This window comes from Pteropus alecto, unplaced genomic scaffold (assembly GCF_000325575.1).
Source record: "Pteropus alecto unplaced genomic scaffold, ASM32557v1 scaffold110, whole genome shotgun sequence".
NCBI classification, from domain to species: domain Eukaryota; kingdom Metazoa; phylum Chordata; class Mammalia; order Chiroptera; family Pteropodidae; genus Pteropus; species Pteropus alecto.
The window spans coordinates 4090968-4107044 of NW_006431920.1; the positions used below are offsets into that span (position 1 = coordinate 4090968).

A 16077-nucleotide genomic window follows, 5' to 3' on the forward strand; every position below is an offset into this window, starting at 1 on the left:
TTCTCAATCTCTATCTCTCTCTCTCTCTCTCTCTCTCTCTCTCTCTCTCTCTCTCTCTCTGCCTGCCTGCCTTCCCATGGGTTGCCTGAACATTTTTACAAACTATGGAAAGCTGCTTGGCAGTTTCTTAGAGTGTTAAACATGTACTAACCATACAACCCAGCAAACTCTCTTCTACATTTTTACTTAGGTGAAATAAAAATCTACGTTCACACAAAAACTTGTACGCAAAAGTTTATAGCAGCATTATTTGTAATGGTCAAAAATGTAAAATAACTTGAATGTCTCTAACTTGGAATTAGATAAACAAACTGAGCCCTATCCACAAAATGGAATAAAACTCATCAATTAATAAAGAACCATTGCTACACACAGCAACTTAAACAAGTCTCCAGGCGTTAGGTTGGGTGAAAAAGCCAGTCTCGAAAGCTTACCTTGCATATGATTCATTTACATAACATACTGGAGAAGCCTGTAGTGACATTATAGATCAGTGGTGGCCAGGGAGTGGAGAGGTCTGGGGAACAAGATGAGGTTTAACTATCAAGAGGTTCCACGAGGTAACTTGCATGTGTGTGATGAAACCGTTCTGTATCTTGATTGTGGTGGCAGTAACATAACTATGCATTTGTCAAAACTCAAAGAACTGTAAACCGGAAAAAGGTAAATTTTACTATATGTAACTAAAAAGTAGAGAATAAGATTTACACGACTGTTTTCATACTCTACTCATTTTCTGCAGCTTTCTTATTTACTCAACATTTTTTAATTTCCAGATCTACCCATGTCTTGAAAAAATTTCAGTAGGTACAAGAATACATTCCAAGTGGTGGGACTATTAGGAACAAAGATTCAGAATTGATATGACCTTAGATTTATTTAAGCACTTGATTCTAAAATGGAAAATGTCATTAAAAGGAGCAGGTTCCTGATTATTTCCCTGGGAAACATCGCTTTGACATGGAGGTTGACAGAGGTTATCTGTCACAAGCCATTGAGTCTGAACTTCAAGGCCGTTATTCTCAAAAGGTGAATTCTTCCAGGGACCTCAGCTGTATCAACATTAAGTAAAGAACAGAAGGGAAACTTTATTTTGCTTTTGTCCAATCCTGGAAGAATCAAATTTATTTACATATATTGGAAAAACCACTAGATAAATTCTATGTCCTGTTGTATCAACTAAATAGATAGGAAGTCATTTAACTACTCATAGTCACTTCTCTCTTTAATAAAAAGTTGCATTGTGCTAGATTATTTTTAAGTCTCTTCCCACCTACAAAATAGTATCTGATATTCATCAAACCTCTGAAGCACTCAATTGTCCATTCAACTGCCTGACATGTCTCAGGAAGTTTTCTAGGTACCCTAAAAACAAATGAGAAAGAGTCCCCAGTTTAGTGGGGACAATAGCACAGCCATGGTACAATGGGTTGGTTGGTCAATGCTTCGTGGTCGTGAGGGCCAACTAAAGAGTAGTTCATAGCCAAAGTTGGAGTCGCGAAGGACATTACAGATGCGAATGCCCAATCAGCATCCAGACACAACTCCTCCCCCACCCCAAGTCACGGTTGCTTCTCTTTCTTCACTTGATTTTATTTGAGAAAGAAAAGAGAGGGCCTTGCCTCTGCTTCCACCAGTCTGCAGTGGATGTAAATGAACAGGGAGCTACAGACTCGGTCTACTTCATGCTCTGATGTATCTCCTCTCAAGTCTTCATTTCTTATTTAACAAAATTCAACATGAAGGCATCTGAAACTAGACGTAAAGCTGTAAAAGCTTCCCAGTGGTGAGTAAGCGTTTAGAATCGGGTCGTTTTGGTTTTTTTTAAGTGGTAACAGCCTAGCTTTGAGAAATGCGTGTAGCACATTTTCCCACACTTCTTTTAAAGAAACAACAAAATAAATAAATATTCTAGAAGATGATTTGAGAGAATGAACACAATTTCTGCCCATTAATTACCACATGATTTGAGGCCAGGAATGTTCGTTTAAAAACAGTTGACCTAGAAGGTTAAACGACAAGGGAAATCACTGTAAAAATCTAATGGTTCATTAATACAATCTCACATGTATGTGGAAAAGCATTAAAATAGTAACTATGGAATTAAAATCATATTTGTATGAAGAATATCTTTGTAAAAAGTGGAACAGGGTTTCTTTATGTGCTAGGGAAACTCAATTAATCAGAAAGCTTTTTTATTTAAGTTTAACTAGGAAATGAGAAATAATTTTGTTTAGCCTTTTAACATTATTGTTGAAACTCTTACAAAAACATGTAAGTTGTCCTGACTTTCTAAGCACAGGTGAATTATCACGGTTCCATTAACCCTTGAAGACTGAGGTATCAACACATCTACAGTAATGGCCGACTGCAGTGATACCAAGATTGAACAGCAGTATTCAGAACCTCATGTGAATCTTAGAGAAACCCTTCGGAGAAACAGATTCCTGTTGCAAAAACATCAGTTTTTCATTTCGCCAGGTGGTAGGGAGCAAACCAACAGTTTAGCAAAGGACAGCTTCTACCTCATTCACTCTGGCCAATTGAGATTTTACCGTCTTCAGAGAAGAATGCTCATGAGTGTAGATGCTGAATAATATGGTAGATCTCAGGAGTAGTTCCCCGAAATACCTTTTAGTTACAAAGGGGGAAATAGTAACTTTTACAGTGGTAAAACCCAGCAGACATCCCCTTAACCAAATGGCCAAAGATAACCGTGCAGCCATGGGAAGAATCAACAGTCTCCTGATGGGATGTTCCGAGTGTACCTCTGCCTCACTCCTGTGGTATTCCAGCCAAAAATGCATCACCTGAATCTCGTCACGAGGAAATGGCCAGCAAACCCGAATAGTCTACAAAAGGGATAGTGTACAAAATAACCGGTCTGTATTCTTCACAAATATCAGTGTTGTGAGGAAGAAAGACTCGGAAAAGTGTTCCAGATCAGAGACTGAAATGACAAGATGATCGAATTTAAATTTTGGATTGTTTTTGCTATAAAAGACATTGTTGTGGGTATGTGTAGAGCCAGAGGGAAGCTAGAGTATTCAGGGGGATGGTGCCATAAACTATATAAATGTCTAACCAATGTACTGTATACTTGACACTAATAATAAAACTAAATTTGAAAGACATTGTTGGGACAATTGACAAATCTTAATAAGGTCTGTAGATTAGATAATAGCATTGTTTCAGTGTTAACTGCCTGATTTTGATCACTGTCCTGTGGTCATACAAGAGAATTCATGTTTTTAGGAAATATGAACAAATATTTAAGGAATAAAAGGTCGTCATATCTGCAACTTACTCTTAGATGGACAAGAGAGAACCATTTGCCTGATGAAAATGTCCTGTGTTTTGACCGTGGTGGTTATGATGGTTACACGAGTGTAGATATTTGTCCAAAGTCATCAAACTTAAATGCATAAATTTTATCATTTGGAACCATATCTCAATTTTTTTTAAAAGCTGATTTATTAAAATGATCTTCATTTTGATGATGTATGGCTTTGCTTTGCATAGTAGCTACTCAAGCAATAAGTCACATAAACTAATTTTCTGGGTTTTGGGGGTATGGTTTCATAGTGATCGATTGGCTAATCTGATGCATGAAGTTCAACAGATCATTACTGAACTGTTACAAACTCTCGCCATTATGTCATTTTATCTCATCTATTTTAGGTAGTTTGCAACTAGGCATGTAAGTTCTCATTCAAATATCGCTTGCTTTTTAAAGAGCTGCAAATGTTTTTTTTTTATCTAAAATATCTCTTCTTGCCAGTAAAAGATATCTCCAACATAAAACAATTCCTATATGTTATATTATATAAAAATGAAGAAAAGAAAAGAAAAAAGCATGTTGGCTGCTTCAAAGGAAATGAAAAAGTAGGACTAGGGCCATTTCTGATCACAAAATAATAGGATTTCAGTGGTTCTATGTCCCACAGGAGCTTAGCTATTAACTCAGTTTAGAAAAGGATTGCAAAATGGAGCATTTCCTGTGGCGAAGCGATTCTGATGCCTTTACACTGCATTGCCAAAGGCTTGAAGGAAGGTGAGCAGCCAGGGTCAGCAAATGCCATAGAAACTGGCTCTCAAACCTCGGGAGAGAAAGACTGTTAGTATAAGTAGAAGCAGTTCTGGCCGACCGGTGGGTCTGGGCCTGACCCACACTTGCAAAGCAGAATGCCGCTGAAGGCTGCCTCCAGATCCCAGAGCTTCATGGACAGATGAGCTGGAAATGTGGCAGCTTTTCTCCCTCTGGCTCTGCCAAATGAACCAGGTGTCCTCGTACAAGTTCCTTCTCTGCGGCTCAGTTTCCTCATCTGCAGATGAAACGTTGCATCAAATGACCTTTAAAACCAATATCCTAGGATTCCAAATACCAGCGCCTTTCATAGGGACCACAGAAGTCTTTTCCACCCCCCTAATTTCTATCATTTCTCTCTCCCTCACTTCCCAAAGCTGACAATATTGCCGTACTCATCGTCTATGGTGCTACATGGGACGTTCTTTGGATAAAAGGAAATATTTCCATTGTTAGTTTTGCTTAATGGGAGATAGAAAATGGTTCTTTTGTTTTTTTCCCAGGACAAATTCCTGAGAGTTTCCATAAAACTCTCCCCAGCATGCGTGGTAACATGGTGGTGTCCGTTGGCCTAACTTACGTCCCTAGGAATTTCCAAGTGATTCAATAGCTTTATCTAGCAGGTAGCAATCGTATCTGTGTGACTGAGCCTGTAGAGTCTCTTACCATCTATCACAAATTAACAGACCCTGACTTACTTAACATGGGAAAATTCCTTTCTTAGAATGTAATCGAGAAATGCATAGAAAGAACAATTCCAGACCATGGAGGAGGCCAGTTCAAGCTCCAGCTCAGGACCTCACACAGCTTGACCACATGGTGAAAATGGCTGGTTTAAAGCAGTCCAGGTTCTGAAGCTGAAAAGTGCTGAAGGACCCCAGAATCCACCACAGTAAAATTTGCCTCTTTGGCATATGGATTATTTTGAGAACCAGCAGATACGTGAAAAGCTTTAAAAACAGGGCACGAGTTTTCCTTTAGTAAAGGAAATTTATATTTGGAGAGTCCTCGCTTTTTCCTGTACCAGGAAGAGAAAGACTCTTAACCAACGTAGAAGATACCACGGTCAATGTTACTGACCAATCCTTGTTTGCTATTCTTTTTCTTATTGCCTAGCTTGTTTCCCTGCCCCGGAGCCCATGATTTTGATAAGCCCAAGAGACAAACACCCATTGGATTACTCATCTCTGGGCGCTCCCATGTATATGCATGATGCATATGTTAATAAACTTCTGTTTGTTTTCTCTCCTTAATCTGCCTTTAACCAATCTAATTGACAGGGCTGAAGAAACTAAGATGGATAGAGGAAAAGATTTTTTCTCCTCCCCTACAGTGCTAAAATATCAGAATAAACGGTTTTGCCTTAAAGAAGAGAAATGTGCCCAGACCAATGGAAGAAGCCACTTTTCGTCCCTGTTGGGGTTACGCTGGGGCACTGTCTGTCAAAGTGTCTTCCTGAGAATGATAGTCATAAAAGATAGATGTGCACAGAAGAAGATTCTGAGATCGAGTATACAGAGAAATGCTGCATACTCTACCTCCGGTGAGAGTCACCAACCACACTGGCCCATTCAAGCCTCTGAGATGTTCGGCATGCATTAAAATGCATGTAACTTTATCATTAACTTTACTTAACCCAGAGCATTTCAAACCTAAGTGATGTCCGAACGCGTTTTCCTCATCGACATTTCTCGTTCTGCAGAACGCACCTTGGGAAACTCAGCACTGTAGCTTGTCTTATTAATGTAGAGAATAGATGCAGGTTCCTGCTGTGGCTGTTTTCCTGAGGCTGTTTTCTGCGCCAGTCACACAAACCTCCCAAGTTTCCTTGGCAGGACAGGGGTCTGTCCCAGGACACAGGACACAGTGCAGGAATCTCCCTGAGACCACCCTGCACGACTGGCAGAGGAAAAGGTTCAAGAAGGCTGCTTGGATCCTTATAGGTAGGAAGTGCTTGTGGTGATGGATGGGGTAACGATGAGAAGAAAGAGGATGGTCCCCACTTATGCCTGGCAATCCCCAGATTGTTAAACCTCAGATTGAAAGTGAGGAGGACCAAACTTTTGCCACTCCAAAATATGTCTTTTGGGATGTTGATTTTAGGCTGGTTATTAAGAAACCAAAGACTCAGAAAGAACCTTTGACCCTCTCCCTTACCTGCCTAAAGGAATTCAGATACAAAAACCTGCTTCAAGGAAGGGAGCACCATAATATAGACTAAATGTGGCGACAGAGAGATATCTAGCAAAGCCTGTTTGTTGAACTTCCCCCTACGTACCATTGTTTCTTGGTGGCCCAGCAAGAATTTATGTACCATATATTTGCTCTTTCTCACTTACCTGTGAATTACCTGCTTTTTCTTCGAAATTCCAGACTCCTGCCCCTCTTCTCCTTTGCCCAGAATGGCATATAAACCTCAGCTGCCCAATGCCTCTGCGGATCTCATATTCTTATGACACCCCTGCATGTACATCCATAATAAAGTTTGGATATTTTCTCCTGTTAATCTGTCTCATATTAATTCGATTATTAGTCCAGCTAGAATAATTTCGAAGGTGGAAGGAAAGTTATTGTTTGGACCCCCACAAAGTCAAATCTGGAGATTCTAACTGGAAATCTGATCTGAGAGTCAAAGTACTTTCCTGATGAAGACCCCAAATGCCAAGGTCTAAACTAAATTTGGCTCAGCCTCTCGCTAGTCATGCGATGCTTGGCGAATTTATTTAACATTCTATTCCTTTGTTTCCTTGTCACAAAGCAGAAATGAAGATGGCACCTATTTCTTTAGCTCGTTGTGAAGATTAAATATTACAGTTAAGGGACTTAGTCCAGTACCTGGTACAAGTTAACTGCTCTAAATATGATTGGATACTGTCTTTGTCAATGGTAAAGACACCACTACAAAATAAGGTCACGAATACCAGTAACGATTGCATAAAAAGCCAGTAGAGAGCTACAAAACAGTAAGCAGCAAAAGCACCTTACGCATTGGTGAGTCTTTGGCTGGGACCCAAAGTCTTTTGCTCTAAAAGTTGTCGGCGTTAGATACGCCCAACCTCGTAGAGAATTTTTGTGGGTTTATTTGAGCCAAACTGATGACAACTGCCAGGGAGCAAAATCTCAACGAATTGAGAAAATACTCCGGGGAATGACACTTCTGCTTTTTATTTTACTTTATTTTATAACGTTAGAAGGAGAAGAAGACGTAAGGAAGGTTACAGGAAATCTATGGGTGGTACGTTAAGAGGGCGGGAGGAAGGAAAGCGGGGAGATCTCTGGGATTGAGTAAAAAGTAAAACAGGGAGAGACACACCGCTTTTACATTGGTGGGTACAGGAAAGTTAATAATTCACATTTACAGCACAGAGAGGTGGTATTGGGGAACAGGATAACAATGGGGGTTCTGTGGTCTCCTGCTCCGCTGCCCTGGTTGTGCCCTCAGGGTTCTGGAAAAAAGGGATTATGCTGACATTCCAAGAGTTTGTGATCTTAGATGCGAAAAGACCTTAGACAGGCTCACTTCAGGTAAACACTGACCTTTGTCAGGAAGCTAGGGGCCTAGGACGTGACTGCCCGCCATGCCCTGCTTTTCGTTAGGAATTTGTATGTTCAGCCCCTCCTGTGTGGTTACTTTTGGTCTCTGAGTTCGTAGGGCCCGCCAGGATGGCCTCCGCTGAGCTTGTCAGGTTTAATATGTGTGCCTTTTTTTGCCCACAAAGTGAAGAAAATTAGGAAAGAAAGCCACAATTTAGTTAAACATTGCTTGAACAGATAGCTATCTATGTGAGAAAAAAGAGACCTAAATACCTTGCTCTTTGTATTTGTAATCTTGGTCCACAACATCTCTCTAAGTAGGTTTCTGAGAATTATAATAAATTCTTTAAAATTTATAATAAAATTATAATAAATTCTTTAAAAAAAATTCTTCATTTAAAAGAGTTGAATCTGCTGTTTAATGGGTAATGGCTCTACTTTTAACCTTTTGAAAGGAACATATTATAGTTGGAGAATATGTCTAAAACTGAACTGGATTTTCTTTGCAAAACTATTTCTTCTGTTTCTTCCCGCCCCCACCTACCTTGTCACCTAAACCAGAAACGTGAGCCATGGCATGTTGATCCATGTGTATTAACCAACTTTCCAGAAAACCAAAAGGGTTCTTCTTATGCGCATGCATTAATTAAAAGTTTTACTGATAGAAAGGATATGTGACACGATCATTTGCAAATGTAAGAAAATATACCATAATTTTTACTGTAAATTCCATATAGCCAATTGATTCTTACAGAATGCTTTCATTGATTTTTACTGACCTCTTATAACCATAAGCATCCTATGGTGCAACTGATGAATGAATGTAGCTAACACACAAATGTTGGCTAATATTTCGTTGACACTAATGAATATGAAGCAGGGGAGACATCTGTTGGAACTTAACTCATTCAATAATGATGCCAATGACTCTTTAGCTGATTCAGATAATAGAATTGAGTAGTGGAAAAATATTTCCTCCTGTTTTTATGCTATTCACAGTGTAATGGCTACAGACACAAAATCTTTAAAGTTTAACTTACATTATTAATACTTCCCTCATCACTTTCTTGAGTCTAGAGCAGGAGTTAGCAAACTACGGCTGGTGTGCAAAAAACAAAATCAAAAACACCATGCTGCTGCCTGAGCTGGTCTGTGTCGTGTTATGGGGACACAACCACACTCTTCATTTTTGTACTGTCCGTGGCTGCTTTCACACTACAATGGCAGAGTTAAATGGCTGTGACAGAGACCCCGTGGCCTAGAAAGCCTAAAATATTTACTATCTGGCCCTTTATAGTAAAACTTGGAGCTAGAAAAGCAACAAAACAAGTTAAGCCCTGATTTGTAGCTTTTGCCTATTTCCGTGGTGGATATCGTCTCACCATGGCAAATTTCAAGCTACTAATATGACATCAGTGACTGTGGAGTTGGGATGAGATCAAACAGATACAGCAGATACAAATAACCTCAAGGGCTTCGACAATAATAAGATGTAGTAAAATAATTAGAAAGTGATGACATTTGAGAATGTATTGCCTTTTTTTTTTTAAATATAACCTTATTTTATTGTCAATGTATATAATTTAATTTTTATTGATGGCAACATAGACTTAGAATTGGATCAGCTGCTGGTTCTGGCCTGCCGCTGCTTAAAGATCAGGTGAGCACTCCCCTCATTCCAGCCACATCCGATTCGTTTTCAAGTCCTATAATTCCATCCCCTGAACCTCAATAACATCTGTTCTCCTCCTTCCTCAGGGCTAGTGCTTCGGCTCTGGACATCTTCATCTCTTGACCAGACTATGATCACTTCTTAAACCCTCTCTTGCCTTTGGAACGCACCCCTCCAATCCATCCTCTAGATAGTACTTCTTAGACTACAATGTGCCTCTGAATCATCTGGGATTCTTAATTAAAATACAGTGATTTAGTAGATCTGGGAGGAGCCTGAGATTCTGCATTTCTAATGAACTCCCAGGCAGTGATGATGCTGTTGACTCTCAGATCACACTCTAAAGAAGAAGCAAGGCTAGACTGCTGCTAAGCGCGCTTGCAAAAATGTGAAGCTGACCGTGTTACTTCCCCGTATACAACTATTTCTGGTTTCCCAGACATGACAGCTGTTTTGTGCCTCTGTGCTCGAAGAACGTAGCTCCCACTGACTGAAATCACTCTGCTCCCTGCCACATCTGCCTGGGAACCACTTTCTTCTCTTTTCAAAGCACAGCTGTGTGGCAGCCCATTCTACGACGCCTCTTCTGACATCTCCCCTTAGTAATTAGCACCCTCCACTCCCCATGCTACCCGTCAGCATATCCATCCTGCATTTATACGTTTGTGTGACTTTCTCTCTCAGTAAACTCTGTCAACCAAAACTCCCCCGGTCATCTTCTGACCTCAGCTCAAATATCATTTCCTCAGGGAGTTCCCTGACCTTCCCGAGCAACTCTCTCATCCCCACCGTGTCACGCTCTGTGACACCCCACTCGTTTCTTACAGGGTGCCATTCACATCCTGTGATTATCTTGTTTTAGTTTTCCGTGGAAGAAGTCATATTTAATGCAATGGAGGTGAGTGGTTGGCAAGTTGATTAAAAATTAGACCCTAAAATTGGGGAATCAAAAAGTAATATATGTTCATGTTAAATATCATTGTGAAAATATAAATAAATGCACATTCATTTGCCTTGGTTTTCACTTGGAGGATAAGATCAGCATCTTGCATACGAGCCTGTTGGTTCGGGTTCAGCATCATCTTTCTTGTCTAAACTATAGCCATCAACCATCGCTTAGCATTTCTGGTTTCAGTTTCTTTAAAGTGGAGCATGCACATCAGGAAGCTTGGAAAACAAGATTAAAAACTATTTCCTTATCTTTTACAATGAAGTCTTACCCACGCCCAATTTAACAGCGTTGTTTAAAGCAAACCACCATTATCAAATCTTCAGAAGCATGTAATTTAGTTGTTGTTTTTTTTTTTTTAAACAAACAAACTGTTTTTTGGAGTAATTTTAGATTTACAGACGAATTTGCACAGATAAGTAGGTAAAGGTCCGGAAGACTCCTCGCCCAGTTCTCCCTGTCACTAACATCTACACTTGTCAAAACCAGTCTCCTTAAGTCATTATTCACTAAATTCCAGGCTTTATTCGGATTTACTGCTTTTGCCGTTGCCTCTTTCCGCCCCAGGACCCAATCCTGGGTGACTTTTCGTACCTTCCCATTCTCCTCTGGTCTGTGACATTTTCTCAGCCTTTTCTTGTTTGTCATGACCTTGGCAGTCTTGAGAAGTCCGGGCCAGGTATTTGTAGAATGCCTGTGAACTCCTGATGTTTTTCTCATGATTCGACTGGAGTTACGGGTTTTTGGAAAGAACACACAGAAATGAAATGCCCTTCTCAGACACATAATGTTACTTGTATCACCATTGACAGTAACCTTCATATAATTTAGTTTTTGTAAAAAATAACGCTCACTTCTTCTGCACTTACATCTTTCCAATTGACATACTATTTCATTGAATAATGCAATCGGAAACGTAAGTACAAATGGCACCCACAGGATTGGGGGCAAACACAACTGGCTCTTACATAGTGTGGGTCTCAGTTGGTGGGAACAGAGCATCTGGGAGCTCGACCATCAGCCTGTCAAGGGCTTTGGTCATTGGGTAGCATTGGCTACTTCACTGTAAATTCATTGAGAAGTTAAATGAGCACTAACTCTTTACACTAGAGGTTGAGAGTTTAAATCTCTCCCTCCAGTGGGTGGAGATGGGTTAAAAGATTCCAAATGCTTGTTAATTGTGTTCCTCCACTCCCCCATGAAAGCAAGGAGCTTGTCTGATTGTCCATCTCTGCATCCCCAGCGCTTAGCACAGTGCCCACATTGCACGCTTGTTGAATGAATACGCTAACAAAGCAAACTTTAGGCACATGCCAGTCAGGAGATACTAGAACAGAGAAGACTTAAGCGTTAGCTAAGTGCAATTTGTTGACTAGATATCAGAAATGGCAAAAAGACAGCACGAAATTTTCGTGGAAGTGGCAAACGTAGAAAGTAGCTGTCACCGCTGGGTCTTGGGGAACGAAGATAAGAGGCTGAAATGATTAAAACTTAGATGCTTGGAGAAAGCATCACACAGAGTTAAAAATGGACCCTCAAAGCGGGGTGCCAGCTGGCTGGTGATGAGTCTCTCAGGGAGTGTGATGAGACTGGCTCTGTAAGTGTTGAAAATACTGCAAACTGGATTCAGCAGCTGCCACGAGCAGGAGCTGCCGCTGCCAGGGTGAAGACGCGTTGTCAAGTTGCCACTCACAGCAGCAGGGGGTAGTCAGGAAGGACCATGTCCTCCTCCCTCCTCCAGCCTCGCAGTCTTCCTCTAGCATCCCCCGGTAGGCAGCCTTACAAGGAGCCAACTACAAAGCAAAATTGTGGTTTGCAGAGCCCCAGCCCCAGAATCACAGAGCAGAATGCCTCGGTGTGGTTTTGGAGCTGAGAGACGATAGCTTTGTGACTACTCGGGTACAAGTTAAGTCATGGTAACTATGAATGCAGCATTTCACCACCTCGGCTTCCCCTCCCCATCCACTCTCCTGCCAGGCCTCCGTGCCCATTTCTTGGTTCCTTTCTCTTCTGGTTCCCTGGGTAGGGTGTGGAGGGCGTGGCCCCTAGCTGTGTCTCAGCTACAGTAGGAATGTCTTTAGTGTGCAGGTTTCCACACAGCCTTTGTCCCTAGGTCAGTGCTCAGGGCTGTGATGATCCCTGGTCTCATGTCCCTCCTGCCACTGAAAAGCAATTTTCCCTGCTCTGGGTTCTGCTCCCTTAGCTGTGCCCACCTTAGAGATACTTGGACCCGACAGGTCTCGCGGTTAATTAGACTCTTTTACTTTTACGTAAGACCCTTTCCACCCCAGGTGATTGGCACACTTCCATTTTCCTGGCTGAGTCAGGTGTGGGCTCAAGGGCAACCGACTCCAGATTTAAGGCCTACTTGGTTTCTAAAAAGCAGTCACAAATGGAGCGCGCTGAAGTTGAACCTCCATCTGTCTATCCTAATTCTAGAAACCCATTCAAATCATAGATCTATAAAGATTAATTTTGACAACAAAATAAAACACAGGTTGATGCATTTATAAACAGCTGTTTCCACAGTTAAATGTGAAATCGAACATTTAATATAAAAGCTGTTTTGCACATGTTTCTTTGAAGAGGTTTTTCTTCATTGAGGTTTCCTAAAATATAGGTCCAGTAAAATTTGGACCGAAGATGCCTTCCTTTTCTCATAAATCAACTCTGCAAAGAGATTTGTTCTTCATTACCAGAAGGAGAAAAAAAAAAAGGACTTCCACATTGAATTGAAAACTAAGATAATTTTTCTTGGGGAAAAAAATGGTATCGTCAATGCGTTGAATGTGGAGGCTTCCAAATGCTTTGAATGTAAATGCTGAGAGAACACTAGTTCCCTGATGGCTTCACTAATCCCTTGCTAGCTGTGTCATCAAGGTTCACTGACTAACGCTATTCGATAATCTTAACTAACTTTTGAGGAAAAAGTTCTATGTTCCTACATCAGAATCTGTAGCTTCTGCCTGAACTCTGATCCGATGCCAACTGGCTCACTTCCTAAAGTAACCAAATCATCCTTCATTTGAGTGACAAACATTTTACAGAGCGCATTCGCAAACTTTTTATTTAAAAAAAAAGAAATGCCAATAAGAAGAGCACAGAGAATTTTTAGGGCAGTGGAACTATTCTGAATGATACCATAATGGTGAATGCACACATTTATCATTACACATTTATCAATACCCATAGAATATATACCATCAAGAGGAAAGTAATGGAAACTATGGACTTTAGGGTGATAATGACATGTCAATGTAGGTTTGTCATTTGTAACAAATGTACCGCCCTGGTGTGGGATTTTGATAGCAGGAGAAGCTATGCATAGGTAGGAAGAGAAGTATATGGGCAATCTCTGTACCTGCCACTCAGTTATGCTGTGACTATAAAACTGCCCTAAACAATAAAGTCTATTAAGAAAATTAAAATAAAATAAAATAAAATAAAATAAAAATGAAAGGGATAGAATTATCAAAGAAATAACTTAAGAAATTTTCCCAGAAGTAAAAGACATGAGTTTCTGGTTTGAAGTGGCCTACCTTTCTATACATTCAAATGCATAAGGCAAAATACTGGCATGAAAGTACATCATAATGGAATATTAAAACATTGCCAGCATCAGCGCCTCAGCTCCACCTCAGATCATCAGGCACTAGATTCTCATACACTGGTCCCTGGTGCCAAAAAGGTTGGGGACCACTGAGACTGTATAGGAGTCATGGTACCAGACACACTCAAGCTTCAGTTCTGACACATCCAGAAACCCATGTCACCATAGTAGGCCTTTCAATGGCAGGGACAGAGTCTGATTCATCTGGTTTTTCCCAGTACCTAATGTAGTGCCTGGCACATATCATTTGCTTAATAAACGTTTATCGAGTGACTGAATAAATGAGAAAAACAAATGGAGATTCAGGAGTTGAATAGGGACATTTAGTGGACAAAAAGATTTGGAGAAAAAAAGAACAGAGAGATGACAAAGCTCGTATATTTTTAGTGTCCTTTCTTCTGTCTCGCGGCAACTCTCACGTGAAGAGTGGCAGAGACTGAGTCAGGAAGCCTCACTCCAGGTTTAGAAAACATTGTCAGGGTGACAAGAATCTAGTCCCATCCTTCCTGCTGGCCAAGCTCAGCCTCACTCCCTGCTTGGGAACATGGTGTTCAGAAGTTGACACTTCCAACGGGAGTGGCTGAGAGAACCCCAAGAATTTCAGTATCCAGAAATAAAAGGAAGAGAGAAATTAAGTGTGAGACTGGGTAGGTCAGATATAGCCACAAAAATGCACTTGTGCACGCCGCACGTGAAAGCGAGGCTTCGAAATGCGTGATGATGAGCACAAATGAATTCAGACCAGTTCTGACCTTCAACTTTGCAATTCTGCAACTTTGCAAAATTGCAACTTTGTCATTCAGACTGACAAGGACGAGGAATCATAAAGGGGGCAGGGCTCATGGCTGGATTTAGCCCATAGACCAAAATGTCTGGCATAGGTTTTTGTTTGTTTGTTTGTTTAATTTTGATTCATTGCCAAAATAGAGAAATTAGGAAATTTTAGCTCAAATCCGGATCTTCTGCTTCTCATGAAGAAGCGGATCTGGGAACAGCTGGCCTGTGTTTCCTCATGTGCTGATGTGGGGAGGAGTAGCTTTCTCCACCTGACTGGCCCGTGGTACTGGCATTCACGCCCCCAACCAGCTACTCTGGGCATCGCCCACACGAAGGTAGTCCTGGACATGAAGCTGATGGTGAGGGCCAAAAGGATACTAGGACACTAGTGAGCCATTCTGTTTAGTGGGAATCGAATCTTCCAGCAGCATTTCAATTATAAGCTCAAATGGAGAATGTCACAATACTACAATTGCAGTGGGTGACTTAAACATACAAGAGTCAATTTTTACAGACAGGACCAATTGTTCCTCTCTTTGCTCTAGTCCATTTGGCCCATTCTAAATGGGAGGAGAATGCCTTCAGCTTATACCACATATATATCTAGGCCAAATGTCCAAGTGAAGTTAAATTTCTTCCACATTTAACATTCCACCATAACTCAAATTAAGAAAAAAAAAATTGCTGTAAAAAATAGTCTAAAAAATTGGCTGAATTACGAAATTTGTATTTATTTGAAATACCATTTCCTACTGACATTTCCCTTCCGGCTGCCTTGGCATTAATGTAAGAATTATTTATGACTCGGCATTTCCCCACAACAGCTGCCCACAGGACAGAGTATGAACTGAGGAAGAGAAAAGAACCACGCTGACTTCGCTCGTTCAGAAGTAGCATTCCTGGCTGAGAAGAGGCGACAGCGAGCTCTGGGAGGCAGGGCACAGGCTTCACTGGGGCCAGTTTGGGTTCCAATCCTGCCTCTGGAAGGTACCGGTCATTGGACCTTGAAAGGACTGCCTACAACAGGGGTCAGCAAACACTTTTTGTAAAGAGCCAGCTAGTAAATATCATCTGCTTTCCCCACCATGCAGCCCCCATCCTAATGACTCAACTCTTTGCAAGTGTCATAATGGGAAAAAAGCTCTACATAATACATTAGTCTACTAGGGCTGCCATGATGAAGCACCGCAGACTGGGTGGACCGATTTATTTGATCACAGTTCTGGAAGTCCAAGATCAAGGTGTCAGTAGAGTTCATTTCTTCTGAGGCCTCTCTTCTTGGCTTGAAGATGGCTGTCTTCTTGCTGTGTCCTCACAGGGTCATTCACCCGTCTGTATTGTCTGCGTCCTAATTTTCTTTTCTTAGAAGGACACCGGTCATATTGGAGTAGGGTTCACCCTAATGAGCTCCTATTAACTTAATCACCTCTGCAAAGGTCTGGTCTCCA

At 41.1% G+C, this 16077-nt stretch overlaps 1 long non-coding RNA gene across 1 annotated transcript in view; it reads left to right on the plus strand.

The window, feature by feature from the left end:
• Positions 1-3760, plus strand: part of LOC107195298 — a 15969-nt gene extending 12209 nt beyond the window's left edge. The window contains exon 3 of the long non-coding RNA XR_001516407.2: positions 2303-3760. This is a non-coding gene — a long non-coding RNA (uncharacterized LOC107195298). The remainder of the gene's footprint in view (positions 1-2302) is intronic.
• Positions 3761-16077: the final 12317 nt, after the last annotated feature.